We start from the raw sequence: 19,688 nt of genomic DNA, 5'->3' as shown, positions 1-19,688 counted from the left end.
CCTTACTGACCATACACACACACACACACACACACACACACACACACACACACAGAGATCAGTTTTATTGATTTCCATCTCCTACCTCCCCTTTCTTGCTCATCCCTGAAAGCTTCCAGAAAGGAAAAACAGATTAGATTAGAGTTGAGGAACAAAGGATTATCTGGCCTGGTTCATTTTCTGAACTTGCTATGCTGCTTCTACCTCCATGAGATATGGAGCAAAACAGGCTTCTTACCAATGGAAGTCAAAATTAGATTTCTCATTTTGTTGCTTGGCATTGGAGTTGTAATTGATGTCAAGTTCACAAGTCTATAATTACACAATCATCATTCCAATTATTTTTAAAGGTCACTATTTGGTCCAGCTGCTGATACCAAGTGTTAGGAGATCCTCTGAAAAGTGCTAACATGCCTTAAAAAGGAAAATTCATTAGAAAGGAAGAGAGGAAAATAGAGATCAGAAACCTAATCATTCTTTGGTCACCTAACACACACACACATATACATATATATATGTAAAGCAATCAGGGTTAAGTAACTTGCTCAAGGTTACACAGCCAGTTATTTCCGGGTGTGGTGCTAAGTATCTGAGCCCCGATTTGATCCCCAGTTCATCCCAACACTGGGGCCAGTGCTCTTACTCGCTGTGCTACCTGGCCACCCCACCTAATATATTTTTAATGTAAACATGGTGACACTTAATTTATCTGGCATCATTGGGAAATGTGCTGTTCCACATAAGTAAATCTTCCAAATAACCTAAGCTAACATATTTAAACAGCATATAAACATGCATGTTTAAGAAATATTACTGAAAATCTTTCTAAAATCTGTCACACATCCCTGCCTAATTTAATATATCAAGCATCACAACCTTTTCTTTATGACTCAGAGTCATTATTATGAACTTGAAGTTTTTCCTCATGTTATTACCTGCTTTCTATGCCTCAAAATGTACTTTAAAATGTGATCAAGAACAGTTAAATTCCTCTAAAGTGATAATTGAACAAAAACAGACAAATGCAGAAGGACTAGTGTAGAACAGAATCATAGTATTAGGGCTCTAAGGGATCATTAAGGTCATCAATTGCAACCTCTTCATTTTGTAGTAGATTAAGAGACTTAAAATAATAGAATGTCAGTGGATAGAGGCCTGAGAGATTCTCCCAGGCTAAGATTGTGCTTTCTTTGGCATTAATAAGACAAAGAATCTCAGACCTAAATCTGTATTTATGTGTATCTGTATTTATAATTTAAAAAGCTACCAAACTTTTGAGACAATTTTGTTCAAGGCTTGGTATTACCACTATCTAGCCTAGGGGTAGGAAACCTGTGGTCTCAAGGCCTCATGGGCACTTTAGGTCCTCAAGTGAGGTCTTATAACTGAATCCAAACTACACAGAACAAATCTTTTACCTGTGACCGTTAGGCCTCAGGTTCCCCACCCCTGATCTAGCCTATGACCTTGAGAAAATGATTTAATATCCATAAGCCTCATTTTTTTCATCTGGAAAAAAAATGGGAGGGTTACTTACACCCAATGGCTTCTAAAGCCCTTATACCCCTGACATTCTATGATTATAATTGTTCAGTTATTTCAGTTATGCCAAACTCTTAAGGACCCCGTTTGAGGTTTTTTTCTCAAAGATACTAGAGTGGTTTGCCATTTCCATCTCCAACTCATTTTGCAGATGAAGAAACCGAGGCAAACAAGGTTAGGTGATTCTGCCAGGGTCACACAGCTAGTAAGGATCTGAGGCCAGATTTGAACTGAGGAAGATGAATCTTCCTAAATCTGGGCCTGGCATTCTATCCACTATGCCAGATTATAATTGTTCTTAAGCATTTAAGAGTGAATATTACATTAGCAACCTCACCTCAGTCAGGGGAAATTAAAATGGGCAGCTGACTAACTTATTTTCTCCTCCACTTTTTCTTCACTATCAACCCTATTATCTAAAGGTTGTCACAAACCAGGAATCACAAAAGATGTTCAGAGTTTTTAAAATGCTCCTCATCCCTTCTGACTGCTACTCGGCAAGTAAGTCGCTACTTTTAGACCAAAGCTATCAACATAGTCACTGTGCGAACCCCCACCTTGTCTATCTCTCTTCTCAGCAGTTTGTGCCTCCACATTTTCAGGCATCGGTTCCTATGGTGACGCTCCTTGCATGCCTTCTCTCTGGAGGCCTTACCTTGATGCTTATAACAGCCACTCACTCAATGCACAGGGAGGGACTCACCAGAGCCAAGTATTTGGTTCTTAGTACACAAACAATGGTTTCTGACGATTTTATTTCATGTGGGCCAAGTTCAACCACCTGCCTACCTGCCTCAAAACCAAAAGCCGTAGTTGTCCCTGTTTGGGGTTTATACTTTAATTTGTCATGATCCACTTTAAAATAAGATTTTATTGATATGTTTTTATATTACCTATATTTCCCACTATAAGCCTTCCTCTACCCCCTTCCCAAAGAATCATTCCTTATGAAAAAAGAAAGAAAAAAAGAAGTTCAGAAAAGCTAACATACAGAAAAAGCCTGTGATATATGAAGCAATAGTCCCCTACCTCCACAAATAAGCAGGGGAAGTAACTTCTTGGAAACTGGACCCATGGTTTCATTGATTTCCCTCAGCCTACTAGAGGAGGAAACTGTGCCAATGTATTTTTGGCACATACTGGAAATTTATAGTCTTAAAGTTGCATAGAGCACTGAAAGACTAAATGATTTTCCTGGGGTCACAGAGCTGGTATATATCTGGGATGGGACTTGAACACAGGTTTTGTTGGCTCCAGACCAGATCTCTAACCACTACTCCAACCTGCTTCTATTTCTAAATGTTTTTCAATTTATCATATTGATCATTGAGTTGTTTCTTTTAAATTCATATTAAAATGAGGAAATGTAGGTTTATGTTTTCCCCATGTTTGTTTCTATTATTTTAGTCATCTTTTCCTATTATAACAATACTTATTTTTGCTTAAATTATTTTAATGCAACCTTGTCAATCTTTTCTATACTTTGTGAGATTTTTTTGATTCATTAGTTTTTTTTTTTTTTTCTATTCTCCCTGGTTGAGGTATTAAGACCATATTTGCATTATATTTGATAGTGAAGAAAAGGTAGAGAGGAATTTGAAAGAATCTCTTCTTTACTTATTTTTAAGCAGTTTATGTAGTATTAAATTAAATGATTGATATGATTCACAAATCCATCTCTTCCTATGTCTTTTTTCCCCCTTTGAAAATTCATTTATGGCTTATTCAGTTTCTTTTTTCCTAAGATAGTCATTGAAGTATTCCATTTCAAGTTCTTATAAACATGGATATTTTGTAAATGTCCATCCATGTCAGATGATTAGTTTTATTGCCATGTAGTTCAAGAAAATAGCTCCCAACAATTGCTTTTATTTCTTTTTAGTTTGCTGTGAATTCACTTTTTTCATTTATGATATTGGTTATTTGATTATCTTTTCTTTTTCTTAATCAAATTAGCTAATGTCTTACCTACCTTATTCTTTTTTTTTTCCAAAGGACAATTCCTCTTTATTTATGAATTTAATGTTTTTTATTTTGTTAATCTCTTTTTGATATTCAGAATTTTTATTCTGGTATTGTTTTTTTAATTTGTTGTGTTTCTAAGGTTTTTTTTTTTTTTAGCAGCATGTCCACTTCGTTGATGTGCTTTTTCTCTTTTATTGCTAAAAGAGTTTAGAAAAATAAATTATCCCCTAAAGACAGTTTTGGTTGCATTCCACAAATTTTGGTTTGTTGTCATTATTTTGATGAAATTACTGTTTATTTCCATAATTTAGTTTTTAACTCACACTTTCTTTACAATGAAGCTATTGAGTTTTCAATTCATTTTTAATCTTTGCTTCAAAGAATCTTTATTGTATGTAATTTTTTTTGCATTGTGGTCAGAATAAGATTCACTAAATATTTCTTCTTTTCTACATTTCTTTGTGAGGTTTTTATGTCCTAAAACATAGTTAATTTTTATGAAGGTGCTATACACAGCTCAGAAATAGGAAGACTCCTTTCTATTCCCTATCAGCATTCTCCAGAGAGCTATCTTACCTACTTTTCTAAAATTCTTTTCCTCTCCTTAACTTCCTTCTGGTTTACTTTTTGTTGTTTTTAAATCTAGATTTGGGAGGGTTAAAATAAGGTATCCTATTATTATAGATTTACTATCTAATTCTTCCTGTAACTCATTTGACTTCTCCTTTAAGAATTTAGATACTATCCAAGTTTATAAAAATATGATCCATTTCACAAATGATATATAGCCAAAGGATATGAACAGGTAGTTTTCAAAAGAAGAAATCAAAACTATAGATAGTCATATAAAAAATGCTCTGAATCACTAATAATTAGAGAAGTGCAAATTAAAGTGACTTTGGGGTGCCATTTTACACTTAATAGATTGGCTAATATGATAGAAAAGGAAAATGATAAGTGCTAAAGGGGATATAGAAAACTTATAGGACCATAGATGCACTGTTGGTGGAGTTGTGAGCTGGTCTAACCATTCTGGAGAACAATGTAAAGCTATACTCAAAGTTGATATCAACCCTGGACCATCACATAACATTTAAATACCTCCATTTCCTCATTTGCAAAAGGGGGATAATAATAGCATCTTCTTCACAGGGTGGTTGTGAGGATCATATGAGATAACATATTATAGTATATTGGAAATCTTAAAGTGCCACAGAGATGCTGGCAGTTCTTTTTCCCTTTTATTTCCTCATCCTGCTAATTGCTAGTGTTCCCTCCAATAAGTATTTTTGGAGGGGGGAAGGCAAGGCAATTTGGGTTAAGTGACTTGCCCAAGGTCACACAGCTAGTAATTCGTCGATTGTCTGATGACAGATTTGAACTCAAGTCCTTCTAACTCCAGGGCTGCTGCTCTATTCATGGTGCCACCGAGCTGCCCACAAGTATTTTCTTTTTTTGTTTTTGTTTTTGTTTTTTGGAGAGGGGAAGGTAGGGTAATTGGGGTTAAGTGACTTGCCCAAGGTCACACAGCTAATTTTGTGTTAAGTGTCTGAGGCTGGATTTGAACTCGGGTCCTCCTGACTACAGAGCCGGTGCTCTATTCACTGCGCCACCTAGCCACCCCCAAGTATTTTCTTAATATCTATTTTGGATATACTTATATGTATACATGTTGCCTCTCTCGACATAATAATAATCTCTAACAGCAGGAATTATTGAATTCTTTTCTTTGTGCCCCTGAAACTTTGTGTAATGCTTGGCATCTGTCTTGTTGTTGTTCATCCATTTCACTTATGTCTGATTCTTCGTTATTTCGAGTATTTGGGATTTTCTTGGCAAAGATCCTGGAGTAGTTTGCCATTTCCTTGTCCAGCTCATTTTACAGATGAAAAACTGAGGCAAATAAGGTTAAGTGACTTGCCCAGGATCATACCACTAGTAAATGTCTGATGCCAGGTTTGATCTCAGGAAGCTGAATCTTCCTGACTCCAGATCTGATGTTCTATCCACCATGCCGCCTAGCTGCCCTAGCTTGACATACAGTCATTGCTTAATAAAGGCTTACTGATTTATTGATAATGTGATTTATTATGTCAATTGTTTTCCTAATGTAGAATCATCCTTATATTTCTGTAATGAAAATAACTTGATTATAAGGAATAATTTTAGCTACACGGCTATAATTTTTGCCAGTGTTTCTTGTAATATTTTTGCCTCAATACCCATTCCTCATATTGATCTGTATTCTCTTTCTCTCTTTTAAAAATGTCTTGCTGGCTTGAGTATCAGGACCACATTTATCTCAGAGAAATTGCTTTATACAGTGCCTTTCTTTTCTATTTTTGAAAACAGTTTGTATTGCATACAGATTTTTTCCAAGTGTTGGACAGAATTAACTTGTATAAGCTACTGAACCTGACATTTTGGGTAATTATCCCCCATGAGAGTTCATTTATAGGTTGCTCAATTTATCTTTCTGTAATTAGCTTAGTGTCTTACCTGGCCCACTATTTCAGGAAGGCCCCAGCCACCCTTCAGGTTATTCCCTATTCCCCAGCTATCTTCTTGCCAGATGCCTTGACTTCTAGACCAGAGACTATGAAAGAGAGGTTTTATCTCTTTCATTTCTTGAACATGTGACTGAAGGCCCTGTTGTCCTGATCAGTGAATGCTACACCTGGTCCACTACTACAAGCCACTTTGCTGAAATATGTGAACTTTCCCACTGCTCTCGACTCACAGTTATTGAACTATGATCAAATCAGTTCTGCCATTCTTCCTTGAAGAGGCATATCAGTTTTCCTCTATGGCCCCATCTACAATCCCTATGTAATTCTCTGGACCAAAATGTTGCTTCTTGACCACCATTCACGTATATGTATTGTATCATTTAATTGAAGCACAAGCTCTTTGAGAGCAAACTGCCTTTACTTGTATTTGTATCTTTAGCACTTAACATAAGCACTTTATACACAGTAAACACTTAATGATCTTTCATTCATTCAATCAAATTATTTATCTTATTTTCTGGACCTTTTTTGCATTTTCTTTATTTATAGTCATCTATTTTGTTTAGGTTTTAAGACTATTTGCCATAATATTTAGTGTAGTAGTATCTGATAATCTTAATATCCATTTCCTTTGAGTTTTTTCTTTTCATATTGTTAAATCTGGATCTCCTTTCTTTTTTAAAACTAAGATTTAAGGTTTGAGGAAATAAGTTATTTTGACTATTATAAATACTTGAATTAACTATGAAGAACATATGAAGAACAATCCGATCTCCATCCAGAGAAAGAACTGATAAACAGAAGTATGTATAAAAGATATATATATATATATATATATGCACACACACCTATTTGTGTCTAATGGTGGCCATCTCTAGGGTGGGAGAGGGAGGGAAAGAAAAAAGAAAAAGAAAAAGGAGAAAAAGAAATTTATATAACTATTGTATATTTAAAAGCAATGGCAAGTTATACATAGATTTGCAGTTTCATGTGCAATCATCTTTTTTTTAATATACTATGTTATGGATACGCTAGCTTTATTTCACAAATTAAAAATAAAATGTTGCAAAAACAAAGGTTTATAAATTTTATTAGCTTTTTAAAAACAGATTATTGGCTTAATTAATCATTCTATTGTTATTGTTTTAATTTTTCTAAACTACCTCACCTTTATCAAAATGTTTTTGCACTGGTTTTGCACTTAATTTGCTAGTTTTTTTTTTAAGTTTCAAAAAGTTGCATATGAAATTTATTAACTTAATAGCTTTCTCTCTTTTTCTCCCTTTTTTCCTTTTTTATTTTTTTCTCTTTTTCTTTTCATAGTTACTACAACTATCCAGAGGTGAAATTTTCCTGGTTTAGCTGTGTTTTGTTTTCTCCCTGAGGTTCCTTGTAACTGGATCATTCTGTACTTTCAAAAAGAAAAGATAAAGGTGATAAGTTTTTTTCTTGCTTGCTGTTTCTCCTTCATTCTCAAAGAGGACCATGAGATCAGGGAGGTGATGCCATGTCATGCCAATGAATTGGATTTAAGTGAGGGAGGGCTGTGCAAAGTCAGCACTTTGGAGTCATCTGAGTCCAGTGGCCAATTATGGATCAGGACAACTGGAGATGACCCAGGGTGCAGTCAATAACCTTGGCCTTTTCAAGCTAAAACCATGGACAGGCCTCAGTTTGACTGAGGCAGTGCCCACTCAGTGTTTTAAGACTTAATAAAAAGAGGTAAAGAATGGGCTCTTAAAAAAATAGATCTGGGAAGGGAGTTCAGGGCTTCTGGCAAAAGCAGAAACAATTGTTATTTACATTCATTCTGAGTTAATCAAGGCCCAAATAGTAGGGGTTTGTTTGGGACCTGAGTGATTTGGGGTTAAGACTGGTTATCTTTTGGGGCAGCTTTGTGGTGCAGTAAATAGAGCACCAGCCCTGGAATCTGGAGGACCTAAGTTGAAATGTGGTCTCAGACACTTAACACAAAATCTAGCTGTGTGACCCTGGGCAAGTCACTTAACCCCAATTGCCCTCCAAAAAGCAAAAGAATTTTTTTTTAATTTGTAAAAAAGACTGGTTAACTTTTATAAGCATTACAGAGAAAATGAAAGATCAGATCCTGCATGGATCAAAACCTTTCAATAGCCTTTCAAATAATTTTCCGGGATCATCGTGCTGTAGATTCATAGATTTGGAGCTGGCAAGGGTCTTGGGGACCATCTAGTTCAAGTACAACCCCTCATTTTGTAGATGAAGCTCAAGAAGATGAAATGATTTGGGTTCATAGGATCATAAATCTAGAATTTGGAAGGACCTCAGAGACCATCTAGTTTAATCTCCTCCATTTATGGATGAGGAAATGGTTGCTAAATAATAGTGCCTGGTGCTTACACAAAGGAAAAGTGATTATTCGCAGGATTTGACTAGAAAATCTGAAAACCTGGATTCAAATTCTATTACAAAGAAAGAAAGGAAGGAATGAGGGATGGAGGGAGGGACGGAAGGAAGGAAGGAAGGAAGGAAGGAAGGAAGGAAGGAAGGAAGGAAGGAAGGAAGGAAGGAAGGAAGGAAATCTTCAAGTATCAATTGCAAGTGTTTGGAACAAAAGTTGAAGGGGTGACTAAAGTTGCTACATTTTTCTTTTCTAAATGCTATCATATCCATTTTGCTAACTGAGCTTCCCAGCATCCTTATGAGATAGTCAAAGTGAGAATAATATTTTCATGACACACAAGGCCCAGAGGGTTAAAGGTTCCCAGGGTCAACCCAAGTAACAAATGAAGTACAAAAGCAATACTTAGTACTCAGTTCCCAGTGCTTTAAGTGTTTTGTTTTGTTTGCTTGTTTTTGTTTTTCCAATATACCATGCTACCAAATCAGACAATTGGCCAACACCCATTGTTAGCTGTGGAAAGTATTGGGGAAGTATTCAAGGTGCTCTGGATTTAATTTTACGTAGTAGAAGCTTCTCTGTAATCTAGGCAAGGACCCATTGATCAACCATAATACCAGCCCACAGGTCTGAAATTACGTAGCATCTAGAAAGTTTTTCTGAGATATACCAAGATCAAGATACTCCAAGGCAACCTCCCTTCTCACACTGATGGCAGAGACTGGGCTGGCATCAGGAGAATAGTGGAGTGACTCAGATACTCTCTCAGTGGGGTGGCTAGGATACTATATACACGGGAAAACAGGTTTTGAAAAGGAACATTTGGAAGAGTGCATAAAAGGATACTAGGATTAAGATAGAACTTTGTGGTTCAGTCATTTTTCAGTCACGCCAACACTTTGTGACCCCATTTGAGGTTTTCTTGGCAAAGATACTGAAGTGGTTTGCCATTTCCTTCTCCAGATCATTTTACAGATGGGGAAACTGAGGTAAATAAGCTTTAGTGACTTGACCAGGATCACACAAATACTAAGTGTCTGAGGCCACATTTGAACTCAGGAAGATGGGTCTTCCTTACTCCAGGCGCAGCACTCTATCCACTTCACCACCTAGCTTACTCTAAAATGGAGTTTAGGATTATTTAAAGCTAGAAAGATGTGAGCCTGAGCCACGGTTCCCTCCAGAGAAGGGAAAGTGATAATTGAATCGTTAGTCCCAGAGTCCCCAGGGCTCTTGGATTCTGGAGGCAAAGCAAGGACTACAGTATGAGAAGCCAATAGACAGAGTGACCAAAAGCCCTGTGACAACCTATGGCCTGCAAAGAGCTTCTGCCTACCAGAGTCACTGCCATGAGTGACTGACTTATTCCCTTCTACCCACTGAGAGGTTGTTCAGAATATGAGGATCATAATATTACCTCCATTCCTCTTGGAAGCAGCCGCTAGAGTTGGGGAGAGATTGGGCTCACAACCTTACATAACTATTGAGATTAAGAAAAAATTAGGTGGCTTTTCTTGAGGTCATAGATGCTGGGAATTCTTGCTGGTCAATGTAATCCTTAATGGAACAATATTTGCTTGCCATTTTAACCAAATTGTTCTTGCTCTATTACTGAATGAAATAAGTCTAAGTAATTTTTTAAGCAATGACTGAATCCAAATGGAAGAAGAAAGCTTTCCAGTGAGTGAGAACAAAGGAAGTTAAGTAATAAAATCTAGCATAATGGGAAAAACAGGTTCTTGGTGTCTGGTGGGTGATGGGAGAAAGATGGATGGCCCAAACCCCCATTACACTGTGTCAGTCTAGAGATCATTTGAATTTCTGCAAGAACAGAAGCCATTCTTGATCTGTCCTTAGTACCATCACTGCTATTGGACTGACAAGACTTTCTTTGAAGGTCACTAGCCTACAAATTTAGCTACAAGCCTGCAGTAATGCAATGGATTTCCCTTTGGCTATACTTGATTACTTTCAATTCTGCACTTTACTGTATGTGATCTTTTAGTGTTCATAGAATAATTGAACTTAAAGAGAACTTATGACCATCTAATCAATCCTCTTATTTTGCGAATGAGGAAACTGAGGTCCAGAGATGTGTTCATATGTTGGAATTTTGTTGTCCCATTATAATTCTTTCATTTACTCAGCACACATTTAGATTAAGTTAAGAAGGCTTTGAGGGATTATTACAGAAATTCTAGCCTTCTTTGAATAGTTTCATTTTTCTGTCTGAGATTTTGCATCATACATGAGAAGTAGGATTCAAACATGGATATAGGGGCTAGTAGTTTATTTAAGTCATATCCTTCCTAGTAAATATAGAGAAATGAGTTAGGGTCATGAGAGTGGAGAATTGGAGGTTAGGGTACTAGGCTTTTTTACTCTTAGGTCTAGAATTTAGTGTTATCAGCATCTTTGACCCCAGGCAATTCCCAGCATCTATGGCACCAAGAAAAACCACCTAATCTTTTCCCAATCCCAGTAGGTGTATAAGGTTGTGAGTCTGATCTCTCTCCCACTCTAGGGGCTGCTTCCATGACATGTGAAGAGGAAAGGGGCCAATCAATAAATGTCTATTCAGTAAACACTTATATACCAAGCACATACTGAGTCCTTGAAGATAAAAAAAGGCAAAAGTAACCCCTGTCTTCAAGAAGCTTACATTCTAATTGGGGATACTAAAGTAACTAAGTACTAGGAGTTCTAAACAGAGTAGATGGAAGATAATCTAAGAGGGGAAAGCACTTGAAGCTGGGGAAGACGGAAAGAATTTCAGAAAATGGCATCGAGTTGAATCTTGAAGAGAGACAGAGAAGGTAAGGGGTGAGGTGATTTGAGAAGGGAAAGGATTGCAGGCTCATAGCGTTGCTACCACTGAAAAGGTATCTCCCAATGGGAGATGGGGTGTCATATATGAGGATCAACAAAAAGACCCAGGATAAGTGAAAAATAGAGTGTATAAAGGAGACTAAAGTGAAAGGAGACCAGAAATTGAGGAGGAGGACAGAGAACAGAGGATAAAGTTCATTTTTGGATAGTTCTGTCAGGTAGTGATTTCTTATATTAATTTTACCTCTCCCTCTCTGAGGTTTCCACCCACTGTTCCTAGCTGTTACTTCTGGAGTCAAAGTGAACAAAATCTAATCCCTTTTTATTCTGAGACCAAATTTAAATATAGTTATCATTGTCCCACCTACCTCCCATTCCCAGCTTTTCTACAGGTTAAACAACCACAACCCCATTTCCTTCAACTCTCCCTTATAAGGCATGTTTTCCAGGCTTCTTATCATCTTACTTACTCTTTTCTGGCACACTGATTAATCTCTGACTTTCCTAGAATGTGGCACTCTGAAATGAATGAGACATGCTGGGTGCAGCCAGACCAGGGCACAGTACAGCACAATTATTACTTCCCTTGGTTTGGTCACTGTCACCTAGGATAGAATTAGCTTTTTAATTTATTTTATTTTTATTACCATGTCACATCCTTAAGTCATTTTAAAAATTTTATTAAAACTTTTAAATCTCTTCCACGCTCTCTGTCTTTTTCTCTTTCTGTGTGTGTGTGTGTCTGTCTCTGTCTCTCACACACACACTATATGTGATCTTTAATGTTCATAGAATAATTGAATCCTATATTTGGAAGTTAAAAACTTAGAATCATCTAACCAATCCTCTCATTTTCAAGATGAGGAAACTGAGGTCCAGATATGTGTTCTCAAATTATTTCATAAGTTTGAATTTTGTTGCCCCATTATAATTTTTTTATTTACTCAACATACATTTACATTAAGTTAAGAAGGCTTTGGGGGATTATTACAGAAATTGTACACATACACACACACATGCATGCATGCACACCCTAGTCATGATGATTCTTTCCTGTATTCTTGAAGTTAATTTTTTTAATTCCAATGTAGGACATTATATATTTCTCCCATTGAATCTAATTAAATTAGATTGATCCATTATTCAAGCCTATAAAGAACTTTTGGTATGCTTCCAGTATCATCCAAAATACTAGTTATATTGTCCTTCGTGTCTTCTGAAGATCTGACAAACATGCTATTTATTCCTTTATCTAAACCACTGATTAAACAAAAAGTTGGCCAACACACCATCAAAGATGGTTTAGCCACTAGAGACTTCCCTCCAAAGTTTTATTTATTCACCAATTATTGCTTTTTTGTCAATCATTTAACCAATTCTGAATCCATCTAACTGTATCTATCACCTTGTCTGCAAGGATAGCATGAAACTTTTTCATCAAAGAACAATGAAAATCAAACTTGCCCATGTGGATTATGACCCCAACCAGTTACTGAGCAAGACTGTTTCCTAAAAGAGGAATTTTTAGAAGTCTGTACTTGAATTAATGAATATCCCCCCTCATAAACATCACTTCTTCAGTCCCTATTAAACTTGACAGGGAGACATCAATTGCTTATCAAAGAATCAAATGCAGTTGAGCAAACTAGCCCATCTCAATACTCCCAAAAATCGTAAAGGTCAAGTAAAATTTTGCAGTTATTCATAGTGTATAATGTTCATGTATCTACATGATCTGATTCTGACCAACAAAGAGGAATGGGTGGCTAGAGATTGTAGGAATCCTGGAGGAGAGAAGTGATTATTTCAGGTTAGAAACTGTGATAAAGAAAGTGAGGAAAATTAGGTGTATTCTGACATGTACCCTAGATTTAAGAGAAGAAAATTTGTGGAGATTATGCAAAGAAAGGATACATAAGCTCTGATAGATAGCAAGAGAACTTAGCACAAGATGGATGAAAGAATTAAGTTCTAAAGACCCAAAAAGAAGCAATTTCAATCAGGAGGAAAAAAAGGATCTCTCTAAAAAAATCGTACTGATGTACAGAAGATTCATCTTTAATTTTAAATACTAAAAAGATATATAGATATAGATACATATGATGGCAGTAAAGTAAATCATGGCTTGTATAATTCTGGTAAGACAATCTCAGGAGTGATAAAGTTCAGATTGACCTAAGACTGGTAAGAAAAGGTGAAGATAAAAAAGTATATTATTGAGGGATTTTTTTTAAATTATTGAAAATTAGCCTCAAATAAGAAACAGGTCCATTCTTCATGGTGTGTGGGACAATGATAACTGACAACAGATAGGGGAATGGTTCAATTCTTATTTTTGTTTCCCTCTTCTTTGAAAAAAAATTATCTTTGGATTAGAAGAGATAGAACAAAAATGACTAATAAAGAGTTGATGATTAAGATAATTAAAGAGATAATAAAGGAATACTTTTCTGCCTTTGATGAGTTATAGTCATAATGTAAAAATGAAAGATATCTTTTACATGCATGTGCCAGAGAGAAACTATTAATTGGGCTGATGGCTCATGGATAATAGATCAGAGTTAGAGTTTAAAAGGATCTTAGAGACCATCAAGGCTAATGCCTTCATTTTACAGATAAAGAAAGTGAGGCCCAGGAAATTTAAGTGATTTACGTAGGGTTACTTAAGGCATTGAAGGCTCATAGGGCTGCCACCGCTGAAAAGGCATGGAATTGGGAGATGGGGTGTTATATATAAGGATCAACAAAAAGACCCAGGGTAAGTGAAAAATAGAGTGTATAAAGGGGACCAAAGTGAAATTGAGGAAGAGGACAGGGAACAAAGGGTAAGATACACATCAGAGACAGGACCATCCTCTATGGAAAGCAACTAAGTGCACTCCCTTGCTGAATAATTAATACTGTGACATATTGTCACTCTGTAGGTTTAAGGAAGATGGCACAACTTGGACTGCTTACTTACTTATAAATGTCACATATGAAGCATGCAAATGTCACAGAAAAAAATCTGACTGATGTGATTATTAAGCCTCTATTAATAACAGTTCAAAGACTGTGGTGAAGTAGTACCACATGATTAGAAAGGATAAATGGCATCAAAACATTTTTTAAATAAAGTAAATGAAGTCCAAAACCTATAGGTCACTGAGCTTGCCTCTAATTGCTGGTAAAATTCTATTTTAATAAAAGGATGCACAATGAACTTTTAGAAAAAAAGATAATAATAACAACATTTATGTAGGGCTTACTATGTGCCAGATACTGTGCAAAGCATTTTATAACTATTATCTCATTTGATTTTCACAAAAACCTTGAGAAGTAGATACTATTATTGTCCCCATTTTACAGAAAAGGAAACTGAGGCAAACAGGAGTTAAGTGACTTGCTCAGGGTTGCACAACTAAGAAGTGTCTCAGGCTATATTTGAACTCCAGTTTTCCTGACTTCAGGTCTGTTACTCTATTTTTTTTTAAATTAAATTTTATGTTTATTTTTAGTTTACATTATTCATTTCCACAAGATTTTGAGTTACAAATTTTCTCCCCGTCTCTCTCCCACCCACCACCCCAAAACAGCTATCCTAATGTATACTCCTTCCCCCAATCTGCTCTCTCCTATATCCTCCCCCATACTCCCTCTCACTTTCCAGTAAGACAAGATGGATCTCTACGCCCCAGTGCCTGTATATCTTATTTCCAGTTGCAGGTAAAAAATAATAACAACAATAATATATATATATATATATATATTAAACATTTGATTTTAGAACTTTGAATTCAAGATTCTTTCCCTTCCTCTGTCATTACCCACTCTTACTGGGAAGATAAGCAATTCAATATAGGTTGTACAATATGTAGCTATGCAAAACATTTCCATAGTGGATATATTGTGAAAGACTGACTATATTTCCCTCCATCCTATTCTATACTTTGACCCTGTCCCTTTTCAAAAGTGTGTGCTTCCAATTTCCAACTTCCCTCCCCCCCCAACCTGCCCTCCCCTCCATCATGCCTCCCCTTCACCCCTACTCTCCTGTAGGGTGAGATACCCTATTTAGTGTGTATGTCATTCCCTCCCTAAGCCAAATTCAATGACAGTAAGGTTGACCAATCATTCCCTTTGGCCTTCTTGTTCTTCCCCTCCATTGTTACAGTTTTTCCTTACCTCTTCTATATGAGATAATTTACCCCATTCTGTCTCACCCCGTATCTTCTCATTATATTCCTCTCTCACATCTCAATTGCACGTTTTAATTATCATCCCTTTCTATTCAATTGGTCCTGTGCCCTCTGTCTTTGTAAACCTGTACACATATATACACACTCACATATGTATTCATATGCCCATATACCCTCCTATATAGACATATATATGTATGTATGCAGATACATATATACATTTATATTCCTTTCAACTATTCTCATACTGAGAAAAGTTTCATAAGTTACAATTATTGCTTTTCCTGTAAGTTCCTTATGATTTCTTTTCCCTGTTTACCTTCTCATGCTTCTCTTTCTTCTTGTATCTGAATGTCAAATTTTCTATTCAACTCTGGTTTTTTCAGCAAGAATGCTTGAAAGTCCTCTATTCCACTGAATGACCACATTTTCCCCTGAAACATGATACTCAGTTTTGTTGGGTAGGTGATTCTTGGCTTTAATCCCAGCTCCTTTGACCTCCAGAATATCAAATCCCAAACCCTTTGATCCCTCAGTGTAGAAGCTGCCAGATCCTGTGTTATCCTGATTGTGTTTTCACAATATTCAAATTGTTTATTCCTGGATGCTTGATTTTTTTTCTCCTTGATCTGGGAACTCTGGAACCTGGCTATAATATTCCTAGAAGTTTTTTTGGGGGGATCATTTTCAGGAGGTGATCAGTGGATTCTTTCAACTTCTATTTTGCCCTCTGGTTCTAAAAGATCAGGGCAATTTTCCTTGAGAATTTATTGAAGGATGATTTCTAGGTTCTTTCTTTGATCATGGCTTTCAGGTAGTCCAATAATTTTTAAATTCTCTCTCCTGGATCTATTTTCTAGGTCAGTGGTTTTTCCAAGGAGATATTTCACATTGCCTTGTATTTTTTCATTTATCTGGATCTGTTTAATAGTATCTTGGTTTCTTATAAAGTCACTAGCTTCCATTTGATCCAGTCTAATTCTGAAGGAGTTATTCTCTTTAGTTAGCTTTTGAGATCCTTTTTCCATCTGGAAAATTCAGCTTTTTAAGTCATTCTTCCCCTCATTGGCTTTTTGAGCCTCTTTTGCCATTTGAGTTAGTCTATTTTTAAGGTGTTATTTTCTTCAGTCAGGTGATGACTCTCTTTTCCTGATTTTCTTGCATCATTCTCATTTCTCTTCCAAATTTTTCCTCCACTTCTCTTATTTGCTTTTCAAAATCCTTCTTAAGATCCTCTATGGCCTGTAACTAGTTCATATTTTTCTTTGAAGCTTTTGGTGTAGGAGTTTTGACTTCACTGTCTTCCTCCTGTCCCATGCTTTGATCCATTTTGTCCCCAAAATAGGATTGTAAAGTTGGATTGCTCTGCTTGCTTTGTTTCCTTAGCTTGCTCATGTTGCCACTCAATTACTTGACTTTTGAGCTTTTTGCCATAGTAGAACTCTGATTTCAGAGAGGGGAGCTTTGTCCCAAATCTCTGGGGTTTTCTCAGCTGCTGGAGCTATTAGTTGGCTGCCCTCTCTGAAGCTCCACATGCTCTGGCTCACTGGTCACACATTCCAAGACCTCCACCCTAGACAGCAATCTAGATCCAAGCAGGTTAAAGCAAGCATGATCACCCCTCAGACTGGTTGCTTGGTCCCCCTACAATCTGCAGGCCAGGAGCTCTGAAGCAGCCATGGGGTGGTGGCTGCCACGTCTCAGCCACTTCTCCTTCCAGGGGCAGAAGCTGGGCCACACTCATGGACCCCCTGTTCCCAAAGTCCACTGACCTCTCACTTTGTCTTTGGCATTTATGGGTTGATAATTCTGACATCTGCCACAGCTGCTGGTGATCCACTCTCCTGATGTCCCTCCAGCCAGGGCTGGTCCGTCTGCCCTAAGGCTAAAACCTCAGGCTCACTTGGGGCTGGGCTCTGCTCCCAGAGCGCTTTACTGGTCCCTTCCTGCTAGACTGTCTTCAACGGGAGGATATTTTCTCTCTATTACTTTGTGGGTTCTGTAGCTCTAAAGTTTGTTTAGAGTCATTTTTACATGTATTGGAGGAGGTGGAAGCAGGAGCCACTTGGAAGTCCTGTTTCTACTCTGCCATATTCCAAGGTGATTTTTATAAAGCCTCTGTTGCTCTATTAACTGCACCACCTGATGCTCTAATGATTGTACCTAAAATGAACACCTCGGTTTGTACCAGGAACAAAAACACAACCTTTCTTTTGGTAATCTTAAAAAGTCAGCATGGCTACATCAAGAACATGTACCAGGATAACATCATTTATTCTTTAGCAATACTACTACACTGATAGGTCAAGGAGGGTAGGTACAGTTTAGAAAGATTTCAGCAAAAAATTTGATCCATTATCTTATGCTACTCTTATGGAAATGGTGAAGAGATATAGATTAGATAATTAGTATAGTTAGGTGAATTTGAAATTGGTTCAGTGACTGGACATAAAGGAGTCACTAGTTGGATTCTTGTCAACTTAGGAAAAGATCCCCAGCAGACTCCTCCCATCATTCATCTATCCTTAACCTTGTGCTATTTACTTTTTTTTCATCACTGACTTGAATAAAAACATAGATGACATGTGTATCAAATTTCTGATGACACAAAACTTGGTGTTTCAGCAGTTTTTGTTGGTGCCGAATGGTCCAAGGGCATGTGCAGTACAAAGTGTGGGTGCTTTGTGTTCATTCAGAGGCAAGGCTGCAGTGAAGTTGCATGATGGAATATGGGCAAACACTTCCAGAAACACCTAGGACTCATTACACATTTGATTTTTAATTAATTTTTGGTTGTGGTGCATTCACAAACCTTTTACTGTTGCCAGATTATTTTGCAATCCCATATAGGGTCATGACCCACAGTTTAAGAAGCACTAGGTTAGATCAGTGAGACAGATCTAATAAGATTCAATTTAAGGCACATAGAGATAAAGGCTTTCACTTGGGTTTAAAAAATCAGCATCCAAGTGTAAGATGAGCAGGCAACAGTTCTTTCGAAAAACATCTGGGTTTTTATTAGACTGAAAGCTTGATGCAAGTCAACAAATGTTATCATATTTCCTAGCAGCCAGGAAACTAATATAATGTTTTGCTTCATTAAGAGATGCATAGTGTCCAGGACTAGAGCAGAGAGAGTTCCACTCTACTCTGGTCTAGTCAGACCTGGTGCCATATTTTTGAAAGAATTTTGATAAGTTGGACAGCATCTGGAAGTGGACAAAAAGGCTGGTGAAGATTCTCAAGTTCATGTCTGTCAAAGGAATTGCTATGTTTAGCCTAGAAAAGAGAATACTCACCAGGAACATGAGAGTTGTCTTCAAGTATCTGAAGGCTTGCCATATGGAAATGAATTTGACTTCTTGGCCCTGGAGGGCAGAAGTAGAAGTAAAGGGTGGAAGTCAATTTGGGCGTAATTTCAGGAAAAACTTCCTAGCAATTAGAGAGATACAAAAGTGGAATGGACTGTCTTGGAAGGGAATGTGTTCACTCTTGTGGAAGGACTTCAAACATGTCAGATATGTTATGGAAGAGATTCTTGTTCAAATAATGGTTGGACTGGACAACCTCTGAGGTCCTTCCTATGTTGATAGTCTGTTAAAGGAGGAAGTGTATATTTCTTTTTGCCTTTTTGGGGGGGTTAAGTGACTTGTCCAAGGTCACACAAGTAGTTTTTGTGTTAAGTGTCCGAGGCCGGATTTGAACTCAAGTCCTCCTGACTCCAGGGCTGGGGCTCTATTCACTGCACCACCTAGCCACCCCGGAAGCATATATTTAGGAATAATCACTTTTAAATGCTCTGTTTCACTAATAAAATGATGCAAATTAACACAACTTTAACATACTGCCTTACATTCGTGAAATTTGCAACCACAACAAAAAAATTATAAGCAATGAACGTCTAGGTGGGTTTGTAAGAAGTGGGTATACTTATTCATTGCTGATATAATTCTAAACATGCAGAGTCTTTTTGGACTCTATACTCTTCTCTAGCAGGATAGAGTAATCTGACAGTAAGCAGTAAAAGTTGACAAAATAATTATACCATATGACTCAATAATTCCATTATTGGGAATAAGCCTGAGGGTGTTAGCAAAATCATACACACAAACACAACACATGCACATACATGTAGAGCTATCAGTTCAAAAATTTTCATAGTATTATTTGTTCTTTAAAAATTGGAAGTAATTAACCATAGGATGGTTAAGTATAGTATGGTACATTCACCTAATAGAATATTATAAAGTAATTAACATTGTCAAGTATGAGGAATTTAAAGAA

Source organism: Petaurus breviceps, unplaced genomic scaffold (assembly GCF_028583685.1).
Source record: "Petaurus breviceps papuanus isolate PSGF00001 unplaced genomic scaffold, PetGlider_PUasm1.0 63, whole genome shotgun sequence".
In the NCBI taxonomy this organism is placed as follows: Eukaryota; Metazoa; Chordata; class Mammalia; order Diprotodontia; family Petauridae; genus Petaurus; species Petaurus breviceps.
The sequence above is the reverse complement of the archived record's forward strand: the minus strand, read 5'-3'. Positions refer to the sequence as shown.